Consider the following 19698-nt stretch of genomic DNA (forward strand, 5'->3'; position numbering starts at 1 on the left):
CATGTCAATTCTTTCTGCGGATTTGAAACCGCAGCAAATCTGCGCGGAAAAATCCGCACCGTCTGCACTGCGGTTTTCGTTTTGCATAGAAAATAAAGGTACTGTATAACGCAACTGCTGCGCATCCGCAGGGCCAAATCCGCTGTGGATCCGCAGCAGAATCCGCAGCGTGTGCACATGCCCTTAGATATTTAGTAGATCAGTTTTGTAACCAATATGTGCTATGTGCACACGAATAATTGCAACAGACTTTTCCTCCAAATACCCGAATGCTGGCAGAAAAACTGCTATGCAAAATACATGCATTTTTTTTATTTATTTTTTTTACTTTTTTGTGTGTCCATAATGAAGACTTGACACACTGCAGATTTGAAAAAACACATTAAGGCTAATGTACCCACATATGCAGAAAATTCCTGACTAAAAACCAGACTCCTTCCCAGGAAACACGCGCTTTTTCCCCCACGTTTTTTATGCTTTTTTTCCGGAGCATCCCCAGCCTCATAGAATATAGTTAGAAATGCGGATTTTTCCGCAAAATTAATGAGCATGCTGCGTTTTTTACCGCGATGCTTTTTTTTTGCAGAAAAAAACACATCAATATGCACAAAAAGTGCAGAACTCATTAAAATGAATGGGATGCTTCTTGTAATCGTTATTTTAAGCGTTTTTGCCGGTAAAAATGCTTAAAAAACACGGAAAAAAACGCTTACATGTGCATACACCCTGAGGGTTCAAGTCAGCAAAGACAAGTAGCATATGTGTGTGAGATTGCAGAAATCTCCTTCGCTTTGCTGGTACTGTAAAGTGCAGTATTTTTTACCCTTGACTTGAAAAATCAGTGGGCAATAACGTGACAAAAACGCAGTGTGTGAATAAGCCCTAAGAACAGGGATACAGAGCAACCTGCGTCCTAAAACAGAAACACAGAGCGGCCTGCGTCCTAAAACCAGGGAGACAGAGCGGCCTGCCCCCTAATACCAGGGAGACAGAGCGGCCTAAACACTAATACCAGGGAGACAGAGCGGCCTGCACCCCAATACCAGGGATACATAGTGGCCTGCACCCTAATACCAGGGAGACAGAGCTAACTGCCCCCTAATACCAAGGGATACAGAGCGGCCTGCCCCCTAATACCAGGGAGACAGAGCGGCCTAAACACTAATACCAGGGAGACAGAGCGGCCTGCACCCCAATACCAGGGATACATAGTGGCCTGCACCCTAATACCAGGGAGACAGAGCTACCTGCCCCCTAATACCAAGGGATACAGAGCGGCCTGCCCCCTAATACCAGGGAGACAGAGCTACCTGCCCCCTAATACCAGGGATACAGAGCAGCCTGCCCCCCAATACCAGGGAGACAGAGCGGCCTGCCCCCTAATACCAGGGAGACAGAGCGGCCTGCCCCCTAATACCAGGGAGACAGAGCGGCCTGCCCCCTAATACCAGGGAGACAGAGCGGCCTGCCCCCTAATACCAGGGAGACAGAGCGGCCTGCCCCCTAATACCAGGGAGACAGAGCGGCCTGCCCCCTAATACCAGGGAGACAGAGCGGCCTGCCCCCTAATACCAGGGAGACAGAGCGGCCTGCCCCCTAATACCAGGGAGACAGAGCGGCCTGCCCCCTAATACCAGGGAGACAGAGCGGCCTGCCCCCTAATACCAGGGAGACAGAGCGGCCTGCCCCCTAATACCAGGGAGACAGAGCGGCCTGCACCCTAATACCAGGGATACAGAGCGGCCTGCCCCCTAATACCAGGGAGACAGAGCGGCCTAAACACTAATACCAGGGAGACAGAGCGGCCTGCACCCTAATACCAGGGAGATATAGCGGCCTGCACCCTAATACCAGGGATACAGAGCTACCTGCCCCTTAATACCAGGGAGACAGCGGCCTGCACCCTAATACCAGGGAGACATAGCGGCCTGCACCCTAATACCAGGGAGACAGAGCGGCCTGCGTCCTAATACCAGGGAGACAGAGCAGCCTGCGTCCTAATACCAGGGAGACAGAGCGGCCTGCCCCCTAATACCAGGGAGACAGACCTGCCTGAGCCCTAATACCAGGGAGACAGAGCGGCCTGCGTCCTAAAACCAGGGAGACAGAGCAGCCTGCCCCCTAATACCAGGGATACAGAGCTGCCTGAGCCCTAATACCAGGGAGATAGACCTGCCTGAGCCCTAATACCAGGGAGACAGAGCGGCCTGCGTACTAAAACCAGGGAGACGGAGCGGCCTACGTCCTAATACCAGGGATACAGAGCGGCCTGCCCCCTAATATCAGGGAAACAGAGCGGCCTAAACACTAATACCAGGGAGACAGAGCGGCCTGCACCCTAATACCAGGGAGACATAGCGGCCTGCACCCTAATACCAGGGATACAGAGCGGCCTGCCTCCTAATACCAGGGAGACAGAGCGGCCTGCACCCTAATACCAGGGAGACATAGCAGCCTGCACCCTAATACCAGGGATACAGAGCTACCTGCCCCCTAATACCAGGGAGACAGAGCGGCCTGCACCCTAATACCAGGGAGACAGAGCGGCCTGCCCCCTAATATCAGGGATACAGAGCTGCCTGAGCCCTAATACCAGGGAGACAGACCTGCCTGAGCCCTAATACCAGGGATACAGAGCGGCCTGCCCCCTAATACCAGGGAGACAGAGCGGCCTAAACACTAATATCGGAGACAGAGCGGCCTAAACACTAATATCGGAGACAGAGCGGCCTGCACCCCAATACCAGGGATACAGAGTTGTCTGCATGCTAAAACCAGGGATACAGAGCTACCTGCCCCCTAATTCCAGGGATACAGAGCGGCCTGGGCACTAATATCAGGGATACAGAGCTACCTGCCCCCTGATACCAGGGATACAGAGCGGCCTGCCCCCTAATACCAGGGAGACAGAGCGGCCTGCACCCTAATACCAGGGATACAGAGCTGCCTGCCCCCTAATACCTGGAATACAGAGCGGCCTGCATCCTAATACCAGGGATACAGAGCAGCCTGGGTCCTAATACTAGGGATACAGAGCAGCCTGCACCCTAATACCAGGGACACAGTGCGGCCTGAGCCCTAATTCCAGGGAGACAGAGCGGCCTGCGCCCTAATACCAGGGAGACAGAGCGGCCTGCGCCCTAATACCAGGGAGACATAGCGGCCTGCCCCCTAATATCAGGGAAACAGAGCGGCCTAAACACTAATACCAGGGAGACAGAGCGGCCTGCACCCTAATACCAGGGAGACATAGCGGCCTGCACCCTAATACCAGGGAGACATAGCGGCCTGCACCCTAATACCAGGGAGACAGAGCAGCCTGCACCCTAATACCAGGGAGACAGAGCAGCCTGCACCCTAATACCAGGGAGACAGGGCGGCCTGCACCCTAATACCAGGGAGACAGGGCGGCCTGCACCCTAATACCAGGGAGACAGAGCGGCCTGCACCCTAATACCAGGGATACAGAGCGGCCTGCCCCCTAATACCAGGGAGACAGAGCGGCCTGCACCCTAATACCAGGGATACAGAGCTACCTTCCCCCTAATACCAGTGAGACAGAGCGGCCTGCCCCCTTATACCAGGGAGACAGAGCGGCCTGCCCCCTAATACCAGGGAGACAGAGCGGCCTGCCCCCTAATACCAGGGAGACAGAGCGGCCTGCCCCCTAATACCAGGGAGACAGAGCGGCCTGCCCCCTAATACCAGGGAGACAGAGCGGCCTGCCCCCTAATACCAGGGAGACAGAGCGGCCTAAACACTAATACCAGGGAGACAGAGCGGCCTGCACCCTAATACCAGAGATACAGAGCTGCCTGCCCCCTAATAACTGGAATACAGAGCGGCCTGCATCCTAATACCAGGGATACAGAGCAGCCTGGGTCCTAATACTAGGGATACAGAGCAGCCTGCACCCTAATACCAGGGACACAGTGCGGCCTGCGCCATAATACCAGGGAGACAGAGCGGCCTGCGCCCTAATACCAGTGAGACAGAGCGGCCTGCACCCTAATATCAGGGATACAGAGCTGCCTGAGCCCTAATACCAGGGAGACAGAGCTACCTTCCCCTTAATACCAGTGAGACAGAGCGGCCTGCACCCTTATACCAGGGAGACAGAGCTACCTGCCCCCTAATACCAGGGATACAGAGCGGCCTGCCCCCTAATACCAGGGAGAGAGAGCTACCTGCCCCCTAATACCAGGGAGACAGAGTGGCCTAAACACTAATACCAGGGAGACAGAGCGGCCTGCACCCTAATACCAGGGATACAGAGTGGCCTAAACACTAATACCAGGGAGACATAGTGGCCTGCACCCTAATACCAGGGATACAGAGCTACCTTCCCCCTTATACCAGGGAGACAGAGCGGCCTGCCCCCTTATACCAGGGAGACAGAGCGGCCTCCCCCCTAATACCAGGGAGACAGAGCGGCCTCCCCCCTAATACCAGAGAGACAGAGCGGCCTGCCCCCTAATACCAGGGATACAGAGCGGCCTGCCCCCTAATACCAGGGAGACAGAGCGGCCTAAACACTAATATCGGAGACAGAGCGGCCTAAACACTAATATCGGAGACAGAGCGGCCTAAACACGAATATCGGAGACAGAGCGGCCTGCACCCCAATACCAGGGATACAGAGTTGTCTGCATCCTAAAACCAGGGATACAGAGCTACCTGCCCCCTAATTCCAGGGATACAGAGCAGCCTGGGCACTAATATCAGGGATACAGAGCTACCTGCCCTCTGATACCAGGGATACAGAGCGGCCTGCCCCCTAATACCAGGGAGACAGAGCGGCCTGCCCCCTAATACCAAGGATACAAAGCAGCCTGCACCCTAATACCAGGGATACAGAGCTGCCTGCCCCCTAATACCTGGAATACAGAGCGGCCTGCATCCTAATACCAGGGATACAGAGCAGCCTGGGTCCTAATACTAGGGATACAGAGCAGCCTGCACCCTAATACCAGGGACACAGTGCGGCCTGCGCCCTAATACCAGTGAGACAGAGCGGCCTGCACCCTAATATCAGGGATACAGAGCTGCCTGAGCCCTAATACCAGGGAGACAGAGCTACCTTCCCCCTAATACCAGTGAGACAGAGCGGCCTGCACCCTTATACCAGGGAGACAGAGCTACCTGCCCCCTAATACCAGGGAGACAGAGCGGCCTGCACCCTTATACCAGGGAGACAGAGCGGCCTGCCCCCTAATACCAGGGAGACAGAGCTACCTTCCCCCTAATAACAGGGAGACAGAGTGGCCTAAACACTAATACCAGGGAGACAGAGCGGCCTGCACCCTAATACCAGGGATACAGAGTGGCCTAAACACTAATACCAGGGAGACATAGTGGCCTGCACCCTAATACAAGGGATACAGAGCTACCTTCCCCCTAATACCAGTGAGACAGAGCGGCCTGCCCCCTTATACCAGGGAGACAGAGCGGCCTGCCCCCTAATACCAGGGACACAAAGCGGCCTGCCCCCTAATACCAGTGAGACAGAGCGGCCTGCCCCCTTATACCAGGGAGACAGAGCGGCCTGCCCCCTAATACCAGGGAGACAGAGCGGCCTGCCCCCTAATACCAGGGAGACAGAGCGGCCTGCCCCCTAATACCAGGGATACAGAGCGGCCAGCCCCCTAATACCAGGGAGACAGAGCGGCCTAAACACTAATACCAGGGAGACAGAGCGGCCTGCCCCCTAATACCAGGGAGACAGAGCGGCCTGGGCACTAATATCAGGGATACAGAGCTGCCTGCATCCTAAAACCAGGGATACAGAGCTACCTGCCCCCTTATACCAGGGAGACAGAGCTACCTGCCCCCTAATACCAGGGATACAGAGCGGCCTGCCCCCTAATACCAGGGAGACAGAGCTACCTGCCCCCTAATAACAGGGAGACAGAGTGGCCTAAACACTAATACCAGGGAGACAGAGCGGCCTAAACACTAATACCAGGGAGACATAGTGGCCTGCACCCTAATACCAGGGATACAGAGCTACCTTCCCCCTAATACCAGTGAGACAGAGCGGCCTGCCCCCTTATACCAGGGAGACAGAGCGGCCTGCCCCCTAATACCAGGGAGACAGAGCGGCCTGCCCCCTAATACCAGGGAGACAGAGCGGCCTGCCCCCTTATACCAGGGAGACAGAGCGGCCTGCCCCCTAATACCAGGGAGACAGAGCGGCCTGCCCCCTAATACCAGGGAGACAGAGCGGCCTGCCCCCTAATACCAGGGATACAGAGCGGCCAGCCCCCTAATACCAGGGAGACAGAGCGGCCTGCCCACTAATACCAGGGAGACAGAGCGGCCTGCCCACTAATACCAGGGAGACAGAGCGGCCTAAACACTAATACCAGGGAGACAGAGCGGCCTCCCCCCTAATACCAGAGAGACAGAGCGGCCTGCCCCCTAATACCAGGGATACAGAGCGGCCTGCCCCCTAATACCAGGGAGACAGAGCGGCCTAAACACTAATATCGGAGACAGAGCGGCCTGCACCCCAATACCAGGGATACAGAGTTGTCTGCATCCTAAAACCAGGGATACAGAGCTACCTGCCCCCTAATTCCAGGGATACAGAGCAGCCTGGGCACTAATATCAGGGATACAGAGCTACCTGCCCCCTGATACCAGGGATACAGAGCGGCCTGCCCCCTAATACCAGGGAGACAGAGCGGCCTGCCCCCTAATACCAGGGATACAAAGCGGCCTGCGTCCTAATACCAGGGAGACAGAGCAGCCTGCACCCTAATACCAGGGATACAGAGCTGCCTGCCCCCTAATACCTGGAATACAGAGCGGCCTGCATCCTAATACCAGGGATACAGAGCAGCCTGGGTCCTAATACTAGGGATACAGAGCAGCCTGCACCCTAATACCAGGGACACAGTGCGGCCTGCGCCCTAATACCAGTGAGACAGAGCGGCCTGCACCCTAATATCAGGGATACAGAGCTGCCTGAGCCCTAATACCAGGGAGACAGAGCTACCTTCCCCCTAATACCAGGGATACAGAGCGGCCTGCCCCCTAATACCAGGGAGAAAGAGCTACCTGCCCCCTAATACCAGGGAGACAGAGCTACCTGCCCCCTAATAACAGGGAGACAGAGTGGCCTAAACACTAATACCAGGGAGACAGAGCGGCCTGCACCCTAATACCAGGGATACAGAGTGGCCTAAACACTAATACCAGGGAGACATAGTGGCCTGCCCCCTAATACCAGGGATACAGAGCTACCTTCCCCCTAATACCAGTGAGACAGAGCGGCCTGCCCCCTTATACCAGGGAGACAGAGCGGCCTGCCCCCTAATACCAGGGACACAAAGCGGCCTGCCCCCTAATACCAGTGAGACAGAACGGCCTGCCCCCTTATACCAGGGAGACAGAGCGGCCTGCCCCCTAATACCAGGGAGACAGAGCGGCCTGCCCCCTAATACCAGGGAGACAGAGCGGCCTGCCCCCTAATACCAGGGAGACAGAGCGGCCTGCCCCCTAATACCAGGGAGACAGAGCGGCCTGCCCCCTAATACCAGGGATACAGAGCGGCCAGCCCCCTAATACCAGGGAGACAGAGCGGCCTAAACACTAATACCAGGGAGACAGAGCGGCCTGCCCCCTAATACCAGGGAGACAGAGCAGCCTAAACACTAATACCAGGGAGACAGAGCGGCCTGCACCCTAATACCAGGGAGACATAGCGGCCTGCACCCTAATACCAGGGATACAGAGCTACCTGCCCCCTAATACCAGGGAGACAGAGCGGCCTGCACCCTAATACCAGGGAGACATAGCGGCCTGCACCCTAATACCAGGGAGACATAGCGGCCTGCACCCTAATACCAGGGAGACAGAGCGGCCTGCACCCTAATACCAGGGAGACAGAGCAGCCTGCGCCCTAATACCAGTGAGACAGAGCGGCCTGCCCCCTAATACCAGGGATACAGAGCGGCCTGGGCACTAATATCAGGGATACAGAGCTGCCTGCATCCTAAAACCAGGGATACAGAGCTACCTGCCCCCTAATACCAGGGATACAGAGCGGCCTGCCCCCTAATACCAGGGATACAGAGCGGCCTGCCCCCTAATACCAGGCATACAGAGCTGTCTGCATCCTAAAACCAGGGATACAGAGCTACCTGCCCCCTAATACCAGGGATACAGAGCGGCCTTCGTCCTAATACCAGGGAGACAGAGTGGCCTAAACACTAATACGAGGGAGACAGAGCGGGCTGCACCCCAATGCCAGGGATACAGAGTTGTCTGCATCCTAAAACCAGGGATACAGAGCTACCTGCCCCCTAATACCAGGGATACAGCGCTACCTGCCCCCTAATACCAGGGATACAGAGCTACCTGCCCCCTAATACCAGGGATACAGAGCTACCTGCCCCCTAATACCAGGGATACAGAGCGGCCTGCCCCCTAATACCAGGGATACAGAGCGGCCTGCCCCCTAATACCAGGGATACAGAGCGGCCTGCATCCTAAAACCAGGGATACAGAGCTACCTGCCCCCTAATACCAGGGATACAGAGCGGCCTGGGCACTAATACCAGGGATACAGAGCGGCCTGCATCCTAAAACCAGGCATACAGAGCTGTCTGCATCCTAAAATCAGGGATACAGAGCTACCTGCCCCCTAATACCAGGGATACAGAGCGGCCTGGGCACTAATATCAGGGATACAGAGCTGCCTGCATCCTAAAACCAGGGATACAGAGCTACCTGCCCCCTAATACCAGGGATACAGAGCGGCCTGCCCCCTAATACCAGGGATACAGAGTGGCCTGCATCCTAAAACCAGGCATACAGAGCTGTCTGCATCCTAAAACCAGGGATACAGAGCTACCTGCCCCCTAATACCAGGGATACAGAGCGGCCTGCCCCCTAATACCAGGGATACAGAGCTACCTGCCCCCTAATACCAGGGATACAGAGCGGCCTGCCCCCTAATACCAGGGATACAGAGCTACCTGCCCCCTAATACCAGGGATACAGAGCTACCTGCCCCCTAATACCAGGGATACAGAGCGGCCTGCCCCCTAATACCAGGGATACAGAGCTGCCTGCATCCTAAAACCAGGGATACAGAGCTACCTGCCCCCTAATACCAGGGATACAGAGCAGCCTGCGCCCTAATACCAGGGAGACAGAGTGGCCTAAACACTAATACCAGGGAGACAGAGCGGCCTGCCCCCTAATACCAGGGATACAGAGCTACCTGCCCCCTAATACCAGGGATACAGAGCTACCTGCCCCCTAATACCAGGGATACAGGGCAGCCTTCGTCCTAATACCAGGGAGACAGAGTGGCCTAAACACTAATACCAGGGAGACAGAGCGGCCTGCACCCCAATACCAGGGATACAGAGTTGTCTGCATCCTAAAACCAGGGATACAGAGCTACCTGCCCCCTAATACCAGGGATACAGAGCTACCTGCCCCCTAATACCAGGGATACAGAGCGGCCTGCCCCCTAATACCAGGGATACAGAGCGGCCTGCATCCTAAAACCAGGCATACAGAGCTGTCTGCATCCTAAAACCAGGGATACAGAGCTACCTGCCCCCTAATACCAGGGATACAGAGCGGTCTGGGCACTAATATCAGGGATACAGAGCTGCCTGCATCCTAAAACCAGGGATACAGAGCTACCTGCCCCCTAATACCAGGGATACAGAGCGGCCTGCCCCCTAATACCAGGGATACAAAGCGGCCTGCCCCCTAATACCAGGGATACAGAGCGGCCTGCCCCCTAATACCAGGGATACAGAGCGGCCTGCCCCCTAATACCAGGGATACAGAGCGGCCTGCCCCCTAATACCAGGGATACAGAGCGGCCTGCCCTCTAATACCAGGGATACAGAGCGGCCTGCATCCTAAAACCAGGCATACAGAACTGTCTGCATCCTAAAACCAGGGATACAGAGCTACCTGCCCCCTAATACCAGGGATACAGAGCGGCCTGCCCCCTAATACCAGGGATACAGAGCGGCCTGCCCCCTAATACCAGGGATACAGAGCTACCTGCCCCCTAATACCAGGGATACAGAGCGGCCTGCCCCCTAATACCAGGGAGACAGAGCGGCCTAAACACTAATATCGGAGACAGAGCGGCCTAAACACTAATATCGGAGACAGAGCGGCCTGCACCCCAATACCAGGGATACAGAGTTGTCTGCATCCTAAAACCAGGGATACAGAGCTACCTGCCCCCTAATTCCAGGGATACAGAGCAGCCTGGGCACTAATATCAGGGATACAGAGCTACCTGCCCCCTAATTCCAGGGATACAGAGCAGCCTGCCCCCTGATACCAGGGATACAGAGCGGCCTGCCCCCTAATACCAAGGATACAAAGCAGCCTGCGTCCTAATACCAGGGAGACAGAGCAGCCTGCACCCTAATACCAGGGATACAGAGCTGCCTGCCCCCTAATACCTGGAATACAGAGCGGCCTGCATCCTAATACCAGGGATACAGAGCAGCCTGGGTCCTAATACTAGGGATACAGAGCAGCCTGCACCCTAATACCAGGGACACAGTGCGGCCTGCGCCCTAATACCAGTGAGACAGAGCGGCCTGCACCCTAATATCAGGGATACAGAGCTGCCTGAGCCCTAATACCAGGGAGACAGAGCTACCTTCCCCCTAATACCAGTGAGACAGAGCGGCCTGCACCCTTATACCAGGGAGACAGAGCTACCTGCCCCCTAATACCAGGGATACAGAGCGGCCTGCCCCCTAATACCAGGGAGACAGAGCTACCTGCCCCCTAATAACAGGGAGACAGAGTGGCCTAAACACTAATACCAGGGAGACAGAGCGGCCTGCACCCTAATACCAGGGATACAGAGTGGCCTAAACACTAATACCAGGGAGACATAGTGGCCTGCACCCTAATACCAGGGATACAGAGCTACCTTCCCCCTAATACCAGTGAGACAGAGCGGCCTGCCCCCTTATACCAGGGAGACAGAGCGGCCTGCCCCTAATACCAGGGACACAAAGCGGCCTGCCCCCTAATACCAGTGAGACAGAGCGGCCTGCCCCCTTATACCAGGGAGACAGAGCGGCCTGCCCCCTAATACCAGGGAGACAGAGCGGCCTGCCCCCTAATACCAGGGAGACAGAGCGGCCTGCCCCATAATACCAGGGATACAGAGCGGCCAGCCCCCTAATACCAGGTAGACAGCGCGGCCTGCCCCCTAATACCAGGGAGACAGAGCGGCCTGCACACTAATACCAGGGAGACAGAGCGGCCTGCACCCTAATACCAGGGAGACAGAGCGGCCTGCACCCTAATACCAGGGAGACATAGCGGCCTGCACCCTAATACCAGGGATACAGAGCTACCTGCCCCCTAATACCAGGGAGACAGAGCGGCCTGCACCCTAATACCAGGGAGACATAGCGGCCTGCACCCTAATACCAGGGAGACAGAGCGGCCTGCACCCTAATACCAGGGAGACAGAGCGGCCTGCACCCTAATACCAGGGAGACAGAGCGGCCTGCACCCTAATACCAGGGAGACAGAGCAGCCTGCGCCCTAATACCAGTGAGACAGAGCGGCCTGCCCCCTAATACCAGGGATACAGAGCGGCCTGGGCACTAATATCAGGGATACAGAGCTGCCTGCATCCTAAAACCAGGGATACAGAGCTACCTGCCCCCTAATACCAGGGATACAGAGCGGCCTGCCCCCTAATACCAGGGATACAGAGCTACCTGCCCCCTAATACCAGGGATACAGAGCGGCCTGCCCCCTATTACCAGGGATACAGAGCTACCTGCCCCCTAATACCAGGGATACAGAGCTACCTGCCCCCTAATACCAGGGATACAGAGCGGCCTGCCCCCTAATACCAGGGATACAGAGCTGCCTGCATCCTAAAACCAGGGATACAGAGCTACCTGCCCCCTAATACCAGGGATACAGAGCGGCCTGCCCCCTAATACCAGGCATACAGAGCTGTCTGCATCCTAAAACCAGGGATACAGAGTTACCTGCCCCCTAATACCAGGAAGACAGAGCAGCCTGCGCCCTAATACCAGGGAGACAGAGTGGCCTAAACACTAATACCAGGGAGACAGAGCGGCCTGCACCCCAATACCAGGGATACAGAGTTGTCTGCATCCTAAAACCAGGGATACAGAGCTACCTGCCCCCTAATACCAGGGATACAGAGCTACCTGCCCCCTAATACCAGGGATACAGAGCTACCTGCCCCCTAATACCAGGGATACAGAGCTACCTGCCCCCTAATACCAGGGATACAGAGCGGCCTGCCCCCTAATACCAGGGATACAGAGCGGCCTGCATACTAAAACCAGGCATACAGAGCTGTCTGCATCCTAAAACCAGGGATACAGAGCTACCTTCCCCCTAATACCAGGGATACAGAGCGGCCTGCCCCCTAATACCAGGGATACAGAGCGGCCTGCCCCCTAATACCAGGGATAGAGCTACCTGCCCCCTAATACCAGGGATACAGAGCTACCTGCCCCCTAATACCAGGGATACAGAGCTACCTGCCCCCTAATACCAGGGATACAGAGCGGCCTGCCCCCTAATACCAGGGATACAGAGCTGCCTGCCCCCTAATACCAGGGATACAGAGCTGCCTGCATCCTAAAACCAGGGATACAGAGCTACCTGCCCCCTAATACCAGGGATACAGAGCGGCCTGCCCCCTAATACCAGGCATACAGAGCTGTCTGCATCCTAAAACCAGGGATACAGAGTTACCTGCCCCCTAATACCAGGGAGACAGAGCAGCCTGCGCCCTAATACCAGGGAGACAGAGTGGCCTAAACACTAATACCAGGGAGACAGAGCGGCCTGCACCCCAATACCAGGGATACAGAGTTGTCTGCATCCTAAAACCAGGGATACAGAGCTACCTGCCCCCTAATACCAGGGATACAGAGCGGCCTGCCCCCTAATACCAGGGATACAGAGCTGCCTGCATCCTAAAACCAGGGATACAGAGCTACCTGCCCCCTAATACCAGGGATACAGAGCGGCCTTCGTCCTAATACCAGGGAGACAGAGTGGCCTAAACACTAATACCAGGGAGACAGAGCGGCCTGCACCCCAATACCAGGGATACAGAGTTGTCTGCATCCTAAAACCAGGGATACAGAGCTACCTGCCCCCTAATACCAGGGATACAGAGCTACCTGCCCCCTAATACCAGGGATACAGAGCTACCTGCCCCCTAATACCAGGGATACAGAGCTACCTGCCCCCTAATACCAGGGATACAGAGCGGCCTGCCCCCTAATACCAGGGATACAGAGCGGCCTGCATCCTAAAACCAGGGATACAGAGCTACCTGCCCCCTTATACCAGGGATACAGAGCTACCTGCCCCCTAATACCAGGGATACAGAGCGGCCTGCCCCCTAATACCAGGGATACAGAGCGGCCTGCCCCCTAATACCAGGGATACAGAGCGGCCTGCATCCTAAAACCAGGCATACAGAGCTGTCTGCATCCTAAAACCAGGGATACAGAGCGGCCTGCCCCCTAATACCAGGGATACAGAGCGGCCTGCCCCCTAATACCAGGGATACAGAGCGGCCTGCCCCCTAATAGCATGGAGACAGAGCGGCCTGCGCTGGTTCTGTGGGTGATGCTCAGTATTGTATGTGTGTGACATTCATGGCTAATGTGGAGGATTTCACAAGTGAACACGATGTGCTGACTTTACATTTTGTGTCTTGCAGGGTAGGATGGAAAGAGTCACTGTTTGCTGTAGATCACTGTAACATACCATCAGCCCATCACGATCTGGCCATACATTACAGGTAAATGCGCTACTATATCATTATATAATCTGAAGAATTCATCCAACAGATTTAGAGAGTAATGCGAATTGAATATAAAAAATAAATACAAAAGAAACACACGGCCAAAAACTGCGTTTTCTATATTATGGTGATGTGTGTGCAAAAAATCTACCCCAATCAGTCATGGCTCTGCATAGACTCATTCTCGGGACCACTGGTGATCCCAGCGGACGGACCAGTAGCAATCAGCAAACTTTTCTCTATAGATGAAGGCTAACTTTGTAAAAACCTTATAACTGGGCCAGTTTACCGTTTAAGGGCAGAGAAAGGTTGGATGATAACATCATTTATATAAGGCATTGCTGAATCAAAGTTTTGCAAAGAAGAGGACGACTCAAGGACTTTCCATGAATGCACAAGAAGGTCTATATTCGCAAAAGCAGCCACAGTGTTTTATAAAGGCCTCCATTGAAATTGCTGGGCACTGGCATCTCGGGAATGGCTATTAAAAGACATAAGGCTTCTCCTCCCTCCCTCTGTCCATAAGACGCCCCCACTCCACTGCTTATATCTCATGTAAACATTTATGGCTATGGAAGATTTTGCTTCCTGCTTTTGGAATATTGGCCTTAAAGGGGCGACTAAACCTAAAATTCTGAGGTTATAAAAGTGCAGGATCATTATAAGAGTCAGTGCAAACATCCGTCACATATATACCGTAGATATGACCAGAGCTTATTAGAGATATGTGACGTAGTTATCATGGGGCAGATATTTGCTGATAACTACTTTAGAAGAACACTAGTCAACTTCGCCTTAAACTGAAATGGCTGATAACAGAGAACAAAAAACGTATTTAATCACATAGCAAATTAGGAAATGCTAGTATGGTGTAAGGGGCACGCAGATGTGAGATCATTTGATGCACAAGAGCACAACAAAAGGAAAAATTACAGCAAGATGCATTTGTCATCTGTGCACAAGATAGGTGGAAGTCGGACCCCATTAATCTAAACGGGAGCACTACTTTAGCTATGCAGGAAACATTTAACACAAGCCGAGCACGTCTATCTACTGACTGCAGAATCTTAGTGATTAAACACCTACTGCGGCGAGATGGACACGTTACAGACAAAATTTGGCGGTAAGGGCTCCTCAGCACATTGAGAAGGTTCTATGTAGCGTTAAAGGGCTATGTCCTGTAAACATACAGGAGGTTCGGTGTAGGGTTAAAGGGCTGCTCAGCCAGGCTGTAAACATACAGAAGGTGCGGTGTAGGGTTAAAGGGCTACTCAGCTGAGCTGTAAACATACAGAAGGTTCGGTGGAGGGTTAAAGGGTTACTCAGCTGAGCTGTAAACATACAGAAGGTTCGGTGTAGGTTTAAAGGGCCTCTCAGCCATGCTTGTAAACATACAGAAGGTTCAGTGTAGGGTTAAAGGGCCTCTCAGCCATGCTTGTAAACATACAGAAGGTTCAGTGTAGGGTTAAAGGGCCTCTCATCCGTGCTTGTAAACATACTGGGAGTTTCTGTACAGGAGTAACACATTAACAACCACTGATACACCTTTTAACAGTGGCAGTTAAGGGTACTTATTCCTCAGCGCCGCTTTGTGACGGCGCCAAGGAATAAGAGTATAGCTCCCCAGTGTTGGAAAATCTTCGGAGTCTTAGCTACCAGGGGTAGCTGAGACCCTGGAGATCATGATCAGGGCCAGTTTTAACAGACCCCTGTCACGTAATCGCAATTATTCAAAGTACTTGTTCTCACCCACAAAGCTCTCCACAGTGCGGCACCCCCTTATATCTCTTCCCTCATTTCTGTCTATTGGCCTAGCCGATCGCTGCGCCCTGCAAACGACTTTCGACTAACCTCTGCACTAATCCGTACCTCCCACTCCCGACTCCAAGACTTCTCCCGTGCTGCTCCTATCCTCTGGAATGCTCTACCCCAAGAAATCATGACTATCCACAATTTGCATAGTTTTAGGCGCTCCCTCAAAACACACTTGTTCAGAGTGGCCTATCACGTTCACTAATCAAAGTCATTCTCTGTGTAAGTGTGTGTAGCCCATTCACTATCTCCATCCATCCCTCACTCCCTCAAGATGGCTGGACCTTCATTGTAAATACACCATTGTAAATACACACCTGTACTTTGTATGTCCCTCATCTCATTGTAGATTGTAAGCTCTCACGAGCAGAGACGTCTTATTTCGTCTTATTTTGCTTTAATTATTGTATTGTTAACGTTGTTACTTATGAATTGTGTTTTGAAACTGTTAAACTGTAATACGCTGCGGAATATGTTGGCGCTATATAAATAAAGATTATTATTATTATTATTCACGGAAAGAAAAAAAGTTTGATTTAAAATTAATTTCCCTCTCCTCTGATATGATCCAACGTATCAGATAAGAGAGAAATGGGGCCTTCCCCCTGGTACCTCCACCATCCCTGGGCCCATCTGCTCCGTCACCTGGACTTCCGCGTCATTGTCCTGGAAAAAGAATGGCAGGTGCATGCATAGTGCGCCGGCAGAGATGTGCTGGTCATTACCCGGCAACAACAGGGGATTTTTCCTATTGGTTCCTTTTGATCACTGTGATAAAACCTATCACAGTGATCAAAATAAAAAAAGGAAATCAAATTCGCCTTTGTCACCTCCTAAGTTAGAAAAAAAAAATCCAAATTTTTTTTTAATTTTTTCCATTTTGTGCAGTTATGTTTGCGGTTAGGGTTGGAGTTAGAATTGGGGACTTCCAAAATTATATATAAAAAAAAAAAAATTTGATGACAATATAACGGATATTGTTGAGCAAGTTTGCATCGGGAGCTCGGGTATGCACTGTGTATTGTGGGGGGGGGGGGGGTGCCTAGCAGCCAGAAAAATATGCGTATCGGGGACTCGAGCATGTCACCCGAGCACCCAATGCAAATTGGAGTAGCGAACACTTGAGCTCATCACTAATGACAATGTATTCAATATGACAAGCTAATGTTATCAAAATCTGTGTCGTACCTGTGGGTTCAAAATGCTCACTATACCCCTGGATAAAATCCTTGAGTGCTGTGGTTTCCAAAATCGTGTCACTTGTGGGGGGGTTTCCAATGTTTAGGCACATCAAGGGGTTCCAAATGTGACATGACATCCGCTCTCAATTCCAGCCAATTTTGCGTTCAAAAAATCAAATGGTGCTCCTTCCCTTCCAAGTCCTGCTGGGCCACCAAACAGTGCATTTCCCCTGCATAAGGGGTATTGGCGTACTCAGGAGAAATTGCACAACAAATTATATGGTCCATTTTCTCTTTTTACCCTTGTGAAAATAAAGTTTTGGTCTAAAGTAAATTTTTTGTGAAAAAAGTGAAATGTTCATTTTTTTTCCTTCCACATTGTTTCAGTTTTTGTGAAGCAACTAGAGTTAATACATTTCTTGAATGTGGTTTTGAATACCATGAGGGGGTGCAGTTTTTAGAATGGTGTCACTTTTGGGTATATTCTGTCATATACACCCCTCAAAGTCACTTTAACTCCTTAATGACCCCATCTTTTTTCGGTTTTGCGTTTTCGTTTTTCGCTCCCCTTCTTCCCAGAGCCATAACTTTTCTATTTTTCCATCATTTTGGCCATGTGAGGGCTTATTTTTTGCGGAACGAGTTGTACTTTTGAAAGACCCCATTGTTTTCAGTGTGTCATGTACTCGAAAACGGGAAAAAAATTCCAAGTGCAGTGAAATTGCAAAAAAAAGTGCAATCTCAGGTTGTTTGTTTTTTTTTTGCTAGGTTCACTAAATGCTAAAACTGACCTGCCATTATGATTTTCCAGGTCGTTACGAGTTCATAGACACCAAACATGTCTAGTTTCTTTTTTTTATCTAAGTGGTGAAAAAAAAAATCAAAAGCTTGCTTAAAAAAAAAAAAAAAAAAAAATCTGCGCCATATTCCGATACCCGTAGCGTCTCCATTTTTCGTGATCTCGGGTTGAGTGAGGGCTAATTTTTTGCCTGCCGAGCTGCCGTTTTTAAGGACACCATTTATGTGCAGATAAGATCTTTTGATTGCCCGTTATTGCATTTTATTGCAATGTCGTGGCGAAAAAAAAAACGGAATTCTGGCGTTTTGATTTTTTTTACTGCTACACTGTTTAGGAATCGGGTTAATCCTTTTTTTTACTGATAGATTGGGCGATTCTGAACACGACGATACCAAATATGTGTATGTGTGATTTGTTTTAATTGTTTTATTTTGCTGGCCATGTGTGCCAGCATGTTGTTTAACTTATGATGAGAATAGTCCCCGCATCGATGCAAGGATTTTTAGAAGTGTAACTGTATATAGTAACGTCGTCTTCCCGACACCTGCACAGTGCTGGAAAGAAGAACAGGGAAGATGTATATCTTTGTACCGTGTTAGCCAGTAGATAGAAAAATATTCAGGAAAGAAGAACATGGAGGGTAGCAACCTTCACAGGAAGCCTCACAGGACTAGCATGTAAAATACGCTAGTGTGAAACTAGCCTGATTTAAACTTTATATTTTTTTCATATTTTTTAAAACATTTTTTTAAATTTTGGCATGCTTCAATAGCCTCCATGGGAGGTTAGAAGCTGCCACAACTTGATTGGCTCTGCTACATATAGGCGATGAGCAGACGGGGGTCGGCGATGCGCGTATTTCCGGCCTGGCAGCTTGTTAAATGTGGCTGTCCGCGTTTGACAGCGGCACTTAACTAGTTAACAGGCGCAGGTGGATCGCGATTCCAACTGCGTCTATTGCGGGCACACGTCAGCTGTTCAAAATAGCTGACATGTCCCGACTTTGATGCGGGCTCACTGCTGGAGCCCTCAAAGCGGCGGATCTGACCTTGGACGTACTATATTGTCCGAGGTCAGAAAGGGGTTCAATGTGATGTGGTTACTAAAAAAAAGAAATATGGTTTTGTAAATTTTGTTGGAAAAATGAGAAAATCGCTGGTCAACTATTAACTTTTAATTGTGCTGATATAAAGTAGACATTTGGGAAATGTTATTTACTATTTTGTGTGATATAACTGATTTAAGGGCACAAAAATTAAAAAGTTTGAAAATTGCAAAATTTTCAAATTTTTTTCTTAAAAATTCAGTTTTTTTCATAAATAAAATGCAAGTCATATCGAAGAAATTTTACCACTGTAATGAAGTACAATACGTCACAAAAAAATAGTGACAGAATCAGTGGGATTAAATGACACTGGTTAGAATTGCAAAATTTAGCTTGGTCAGTAAGGGGTTAGGAAATTTGGTGTAAGGTTAAAAGACTTACAGTAAATTGCAGGATGCATGCATACTTAGTAATGTATTATGGCCACAATCTGGCCCCTCAGTCCTGATCTATACAGTCACAGAGTCAAGTCTCATCTGCTACAAATTCTATCCCATTTCAATGAACTTCACTTACAATAAACTTTACTGTCATAATCCTCAAAACCACACTGATATTCATCAGAGTTCCTGCATACATCTGTCTGACATACAGTATGTCTAATTGGGTTATCAGGTCAGACATGCAGGACACACCATATAGCAAGAGATATAACCGGACTCCCAAGCTTCCTTTAAGAGTCCTGACAGCAGATGAAAATACAATATTAAATTGAGACAATATATTGCCGAGCTCCTTGTCTGCTCTTCTATCCTATGCGATCCATCGGGTTGTTCGTTTTCATCTGCTTCTATATGCAGGAATCTAGAAGAATGAGGTTTTTTCTATAAGTAGCAGGGAAGCATGAACCAAGGGCCAAATAATTTAATCTTTAAGATGGAAATCCTCTGTGTGTATAAGGCTATGGTTCAGGGAAGCCTAATGTACAGCACAGGCAGAGCAGCAGTTCAAGGAACTGTATCACTTTTTGGCCTCA

The 19698-nt window shown here is 51.4% G+C and overlaps 1 protein-coding gene and 1 long non-coding RNA gene across 5 annotated transcripts in view; one reads left to right on the forward strand and one right to left on the reverse strand.

The window, feature by feature from the left end:
* Nucleotides 1-19698, reverse strand: part of LOC141046695 (uncharacterized) — a 218457-nt gene that overhangs the window by 156602 nt on the left and 42157 nt on the right. The window lies entirely within an intron of this gene.
* Nucleotides 1-19698, forward strand: part of SLC38A5 (solute carrier family 38 member 5) — an 84500-nt gene that overhangs the window by 44013 nt on the left and 20789 nt on the right. For all 3 annotated transcript variants that reach the window (XM_073541287.1, XM_073541288.1, XM_073541286.1), the window contains exon 2: nucleotides 13742-13822. The gene's annotated coding sequence lies outside the window, so the exon portion shown is untranslated. The remainder of the gene's footprint in view (nucleotides 1-13741; nucleotides 13823-19698) is intronic.

The sequence above is a fragment of the Dendrobates tinctorius genome, unplaced genomic scaffold (genome assembly GCF_039654945.1).
Source record: "Dendrobates tinctorius isolate UK_male_01 unplaced genomic scaffold, ASM3965494v1 ptg000120l, whole genome shotgun sequence".
Taxonomy (NCBI): domain Eukaryota; kingdom Metazoa; phylum Chordata; class Amphibia; order Anura; family Dendrobatidae; genus Dendrobates; species Dendrobates tinctorius.